Below are 7,434 nucleotides of genomic sequence, written 5' to 3'. Positions count from 1 at the left end.
ATAGAGTAATCGTGGTTGTAGGTTTTTGCTTTTTATTACTTTGAATGTTTCTTGCCAGTCCCTTCTTGCCTGCAGTGTTTCTTTTGAGAAATCAGCTGAGAGTCTTATTGGGACCCCTTTGTACATAATTCTCTTCTCTCTTGCTGCTTTTAAGATTCTCTCCTTATCCTTAATTTCTAACAATGTGATTATAATGTGTCTTGGTGTGGTTCTCCCTGGATCCACTTTATTTGGAACTCTCTGTGCTTCCTGGACCTGTAAGTCCATTTCCTTCCCCAAGTTAGGGAAGTTCTACTTCATTATGTTTTCACATAATTTTTCAGTTTCTAGTTCTTCTTCACCTTCTGGCAACCCTGTGATTCAGATGTTGGCCCACTTATAGCTGTCTCATAGATTTCTGAGCATCTCCTCATTTTCCTCACTTTTTGTTTTCTTTTTCTGCACTGATTGACTGTTTTTTCCTTCCCTATGCTCTGATTTGTTGATTTGATCCCTGGTTTTCCTTCCCTCACCACTTGTTTCATATGTGTTTTCATTCATTTCAGCAGAACTAGCTTTCATTCCTTCCCCATCTTGTTAAAGATTACCTGTTAGGTTTGTAGGCTTTCTTATAACCAACGCTCTGAACTGAGCCTCAGAAAGATTTTCTATCTGCTGGTCCGATAGATCATATATTTGCTTTCTGGTCAGCTGTGCAATTGTGATCTCTATCATGATCCCTGCCATCCTGACAATTTTGTGTTTACCTTTCCTTCCTGGATGGGGTTGTCACACCTTTTATGCTATAGGGGGCGGAGCTCTGTGCACTACTCATCACTGCTCGGCGACCCTTCTCACCACACTATGGCGATAGGTGTAGGGGTGGAGGCCCAAGATGGATTTCTGCCACTCACTCTCCGCTGAGAGACTGGGAGCCTCCTCTTCTGTCCCCATGCCCTCCAGCCCTCACAGTCCAGGGCAATGGGGGTCTGCCTTCCCTGGCGTTGGAATTGTGAGCTTACGGGTTTGGTCTGCAGCCAGGGGTGCTCCCCAGGCACTTCTCATCTCCCCTTAAATACGGGTGTCTGTTCTTACCACTGTCCCACTGCCATTGCCCCAACTGCTGCCGCCAGTACAACATGACTTCTCCACCCCAGCTTCGCCCCTCCTACCGATCCGGATGAGTACCACTTGTTTTTAACTTCATACATTGGACTTCCAGTAGCTTTATTTTCTGTAACTCCTGGTTATTTCTGGTTTTTCAGTAGTTGTATTCCTTTTTATTTGTGGAGGGAGATGGAGCGTGTCAGTCTAGGCCTCCATCTTGGCCAGAAGTCCCATCAGGGTTATATCTTCTTGATGGATTGTTCCCTCAAGTATTATGAAATACCTTCTTTTTCTCATTTTATGGCCTTTGCTGAGAAATTGTTTTGTCTGGTGTAAGTATTGTTACCCCACTTTTTTTTTTTTTATGTCCATTTGCTTGGAATACTTTTTCTATCCCTTTACTTTCAGTCTGTGTAAATCTTCTGTTTTGAGGTGTGTCTCTTGTATACAGCACATATGTGGGTCATCTTTCTAATCCATTCATCTACCCTATGTCTTTTGATTGGATCATTTAATCCATTTACATTTAAGGTTATTATTGATAGGTATTTATTCGTTTCCCTTTGTACCTGTGTTCCACTCCCTCTCTCTTTTTCTTCTTTTTCTTAAAGCATTCCCTTTAGCAACTCTTGCAATGTTGGTTTGCTGGAGATGTATTCTTTTAGTCTTTCTTTGTCTGGGAAACTTCTTATTTCACCTTCCATTTTGAAAGAGAGCCTGGCTGGATAGAATCGTCTTGGTTGTAGGCCTTTGTTTTTCATTGCTTGAAATATTTTTTGCCATTCCCTTCTAGCTTGTAGTGTTTCTATTGAGAAATCAGTTGATTGTCTTATCAGAGCTCCCTAGTATGTTATTTACTGTTTTTCTCTTGCTGTCTTTAGGATTCTCTCTTTGTCTTTGAATGTTGCCATTTTAATTATGGTGTGCCTTGGAGTGGGTCTTTTTGGACTCATCTTCATTGGGACCCTCTGTGCTTCCTGGACTTGCATGACTTTTTCTCTCATCAAGTTAGGAAAATTTTCTGTTATTACTTTCTCAATCAGGTTTTCTATCACATGTTTCTCTTCTTCTCCTTCTTGTATCCCTATGATATGGATATTGTTTTGTTTAATGTTGTCCTGTAGTTCTCTTAAACCCTATCATTCTTTTTATGTCTTTTCTCATTTTGTTGCATTTTCTGGGAATTTTTTTCTGCATTGTCCTGTAACTCACTGATCCAATCCTCTGCTTCATTTAGCCTGCTTTTGATTGCTTCTACTATGTTCTTCAGTTTAGAAATTATATTCTTTGTTTTCTCCTGATTCTTATCTATATTTGCTATGTCCCTTTTTATGCTGTTGTAGTTCTCAGTAAGTTCCCTGTAGCTTCCCTGGAGTTGTTTGTAGTTCTCCTGGAGTTCGTTGTACTTTTCTTTGAGTTTGTTGAGTTCGTTGAGCTTCCTCATTACTATTGTTTTGAATTCCATGTCTGATAGGTTGCTTTCCTCTATTTCATCTACCCCTCTTTTGTGAATTCCTCCTTTCCTTTTGGTGGGATGTTGTTCCTGTTTGGAGGGTGTTATTCCGCCTCCACATTTTGGGTGGCTGGTCTAGTTTGTTTCTGCTTCTTAGATTGATCTTCTTTTACTTTCTGCCTTTGTGGTGTGATCTTCTTGTATACAGTTGTTGAGCTGCTGCCTCTAGCTGATGTCACTTGGAGGAGAGTGTTGTGGACCAAGTGCGAGAACCAAACAGTCAGGGACAACCGAATTAGAATTTAAAGAGCCTTTATTAGCTGGCCAGCGACTGTCCACTCATCCACAAGCCGGACTTAGGTGAGCAGCCCAACCCTGGGGTCTGAGGAGCTTATAAAGCATTCCTGTTCCTGCAGGTTCAGGAACTTGGACAGAAATACAGCTTGTATAAACAAAAATTTTCTACTATTTCCCAGGTCATTGCTCAAAGGAACAGGCACCGCTCAAAGAAATAACAGTTAGGCTAAGTTCCATGTTCTGCTTGGTCGGAGCATGCAACCACGGGGGTCCAGTTTTCAGGACCCAAGTCCAGCTAATTACCCTATTGGCTGGACATTTGAAAATACCCTCTAACAGGGAGTAGTCTGCTTAAGAAAATTTTTCCATAACACTGGGGATGATTCTGTACTGGGATCTAGTCTATTGTTCTACTAGCTCTTTCTCCAAAGCCAGTGCCCTAAACTTTTTACAAATACCTCTAGTTCACTTCACCCCCCTTTGGCCTCAGCCAGGGGTGATTGCACTCCCTTGCACAGGCCAGGGGCAGGTTGATCAGTTGTGCAAAGGGTGGGCAGGTCCAAGGCTCTTTTGCGCACTGGCTTGGGGCTGGCAATGGACTGTCTGGTTGTGCTCCTGTGCGGCCCAGTTGGGAGCGCCTCTGCACTTCAGCAGGTGGGTTGATTGCACACTGTGCGGGTGTCCATTATTGTGTCTTGACCTGGTTTTGAAATGAGGATAATACTGGCCTCATAGAAAGAGTTTGAGAGTCTTCCCTCCTCTTGTTTTTTTTTTTTTTTTTTTTTGGAATAGATTGAGAAGAATGGGGTTAGTTCTTTTTTAAATGTTTGGTAAAATTCACCTGTGAAAGCATCTGGTCCAGGGCTTTTATGTGCCAGGAGTTTTTTGATCACTGCTTCTCTTTCACTTGTTCTCATTGGTCTATTCAGGCTTTTTGCTTTTTCATTCAGTTTTGGCAGGTTGTATGTTTCTAAAAATTTTTCCATTGTGCAGGTTGTCCAATTTCTTGGCATATAGTTTCTGTGGTATCTGTTGTGACTTCTCTTTCATTTCTTATTTTATTTATTTGTGTCCTCTCTCTGTTTTCTTGATGAAACTCGTTCAAGGTTTGTTAATTTTGTTTGTCCTTTCAGAGAAGAAGCTCCTGGATTTATTGATACTTTTATTTTTTTTTTTATTTTTTTTATTTTTTATTTTGGTTTTTCAATTACAGTTGTCCCCTTTTCCCCTAATTTCTCTCCCCCACCCAACCCACCCCCTCTCCCGCAATCATATCCCTCCCCGTTGTCCATGTCCATGAGTCTTTTATACAGGCTCTTTAATTAAACCCTTCCCTTACTTATCCCCCTTCTCTCCCTCTCCCCTCCACCCTATTGACGGCTATTCTGCTCTTTGTTCTATTTAGTTCCTTTGTTTGTGTTGTTCTTTAGTTTCCTGTATTAGGTGATATCATATGGTATTTTTCTTTCTTTGCCTGGCTTATTTCACTAAGCATAATCTTGAAACACCAATTCAAAAGAACTTATGCACTCCTATGTTCATTGCAGCACTGTTTACAATAGCTAAGTGCTGGAAACAACCTAAGTGCCCATCTGTAGATGAGTGGATCAAAAAACTGTGGTACATTTACACAGTGGAATACTATGTAGCAGAAAGAAAGAAGGAACTCCTGCCATTTGCAACAATATTGATACTTTTAATTGTTCTTTTAGTCTCTATATCACTTAATTGTGCCTTGATCTTGATTATGTCCTTCCTTTTACTCGCTCTGGGCATTGTTTATTGTTTTTCCTATAGTTCATTTCTGTGTAGGGTTAGGTTGTCTTTTGGGAATTTTTCTATATTTTTTAGGTAAGCCTGTATTGGTATGAACTTCCCTCTCAGGACAGTCTTTGTTGTGTCCCATAGGTCTTTGGTGTTGTGTATTTATTTTCATTTGTTTCCAGATACTTTCTGATTTCTTCTCTGATGTCATTGTTAACCCATTCATTATTTAATAACATGCTATTCAGTCATCATGTATTTGGATGTTATTGAGTTTTTTCCTTGAGGTTGGTGTCTAGTTTCAATCCATTGTGATCTGAGCACTTGCTTAATATTCTTTCAATTTTATTGAATTTGTTTAGGCCTGTTGTTTCCTATCATGTGGTCTATTTTTGAAAATCTGCCATGTGTATTTGAAAAGAATGTATATTTTACTTCTTTGAGGTGAAAGGTTCTATATATATCAGTTAAGTCCTTTTGATCTAGAGTGTTGTTCAGTGCCACAGTATCCTTGCTGATTCTTTGTTTGGAAGATCTATCCATTGTTGACAAGTGGATGTTAAAATCCTCTATGATGATTGTGTTGTTAATATCTTTCTTGAAGTCCTCTAATACTTTCTTTATGTATTAAAGTGCTCCTATGTTGGATGCATATATGTTTGCAAGGGTTATAATTTGCTATTGGATTGTTCCTTTAAGTATTATGCAGTGATCTGCTTTGTCCCTTTTTATGGCTTTTGTTTTGAAGTCTATTTTTCAAATGATAAAGGCAAAGAGAGAACCTTAAAGGAAGCAAGGGAGAAACAGTAAGTAACATACAAGGGACCTCCAATAAGGCTATCAGCTGATTTCTCAACAGAAACACTACAAGCCAGAAGGAATGGGCATGAAATTATACAGGTAATGGAAAGCAAGAACCTACAACAAGGACTGCTCTATTCAGCAAAGCTCTCATTTAAAATGGATGGTGAAATAAAGAGTTTCACTGACAAAAGAAGGCTAAAACAGTACATCTCCACCAAGCCAGCAGTGCAAGAGATGGTCAAGTGACTGCTATAAAATGGAGGAGAAATAGAGAGAGAGGGAAAGAGGGAGACAGGGAGAGAGGGGTGAGGAGAGAAACACAGATATGGAGAAATGACAATGAATAGGTACCCATCAATAATAAATTTAAATGTAAATGGATAAACTGCTCCAATCCAAAGACATAGGGTAGCTGAATGGAAAAGAAAACACAACCTGCATATATGCTATCTACAAGAGACAAACCTCAGAACAGAACATCTACACAGGTTGAAAGTGAATGGGTCCAAAAATATATTCTAAGCAAATGGACATGAGAAGAAACCTGGGGTAGCAATACTTATATCAGCCAAAATAGATTGTCCATTTTTAATTGGATTGTTTGTTTTTGGTGTTGAGTTGTATGGGTTCTTTATAAATTTTGTATATTAACCTCTTATCAGATGTATTTTTTGGTGAAGATATTTCCCCAATCAATGGGTTGTATTTTAATTTTGTTGATGAGTTCCTTTGCTGTGCAAAACCTTTTTAGTTTGTTGTAGTCCCATTTGTTTACTTTTTTTTCTTATGTTTTTCTTGCTCAAGGAGATGTATCACCAAAAATATTGCTAGGAGAGCACTCGGGATCAGGGCGGTGCAGTGTAGTTCTCGCGGCACTTGGTGCTATATAAAAACTCCTTTCGCGAGCTCTTTGCTCTTTTTTTTTTTTTTTTTTTTCCCTCCAGGGAACACCAAATGGTGGATGACGCCGGTGCTGCAGGAAGACCTGGAGGCCCCAGAATGGGAGGCTCTGGCGGCTTCTGAGGAGGCTTTGGCAGCGGCATCCGGGGCCAAGGTCGAGGCCGAGGACAAGGAGTGGATCCCTGTCACCAAGCTGGGCCACCTGGTCAAGGACATGAAAATCAAGTCCCTGGAGGAGATCTTTTTTCTCTGCCCATCAAGTAATCTGAGATCATTGACTTTTTCTTGGGGGTATCCCTTAAGGACGAGGTTTTGAAGATTATGCCTGTGCAAAATCAGACATGTGCAGTTCAGAGCACCTGGTTCAAGGCATTTGTCACCATTGGGGACTACAATGGACATGTTGGTCTGGTTGTTAAGTGCTCAAAGGAAGTAGCCACTGCCATCTGTGGGACCATCATCCTGGCCAAGCTCTCTATTGTCCCTGTGCGGCAAGGCCACTCGAGGAACAAGATTGGCAAGCCCCACACGTCCCTTGCAGGGTGACTGGGTGCTGTGGCTCTGTGCTGGTGTGCCTCATTCCTGCCCCCAGCGGCACTGGTATTGTCTCAGCCCCTGTGCCCAAGAAGCTGTTGATGATGGCTGGTATCGATGACTGCTATACCTCAGCCAGGGGCTGCACTGCCACCCTGGGCAACTTTGCCAAGGCCACCTTTGATGCCATCTCTAAGACTTACAGCTATCTCACCCCAGACCTCTGGAAAGAGACTGTGTTCACCAAGTCTCCCTATCAGGAATTCACTGTTCATCTTGTAAAGACCCACACCAGAGTTTCTGTGCAGAGGATCCAGGCTTCAGCTGTGGTCATCAGATAATTCTGTACAAGGAAAATAAAGCGAATTAAGCCTGTTAAAAAATATATATATATATATATATTGCTAGGAGAAATGTCAGAGCATTTACTGCCTATGTTTTTTCTATGAATTTTATGGGTTGAGTCTTACATTTAAGAGTTTTAATCCATTTTGAGTTTATTCTTGTATATGGCATAGACATTTGGTTGTTTCATTCTTTTGTATATATATGTCCAATTTCTCAAAACCATTTGTTGAAGAGACTGTCTTTACCGT

At 40.7% G+C, this 7,434-nt stretch overlaps 1 pseudogene; it reads left to right on the top strand.

Moving 5' to 3' along the window:
* Positions 1–6,343: 6,343 nt before the first annotated feature.
* LOC150003005 (small ribosomal subunit protein uS5 pseudogene) lies at positions 6,344–7,207 on the top strand (annotated as a pseudogene).
* The last annotated feature ends 227 nt before the right edge of the window (positions 7,208–7,434 follow it).

This window comes from Furipterus horrens, unplaced genomic scaffold (genome assembly GCF_987537825.1).
Source record: "Furipterus horrens unplaced genomic scaffold, mFurHor1.1.pri manual_scaffold_8, whole genome shotgun sequence".
Classification (NCBI taxonomy): domain Eukaryota; kingdom Metazoa; phylum Chordata; class Mammalia; order Chiroptera; family Furipteridae; genus Furipterus; species Furipterus horrens.
Note: the sequence above shows the minus strand (reverse complement) of the source record. Positions and strands in the feature narration are given on the sequence as shown.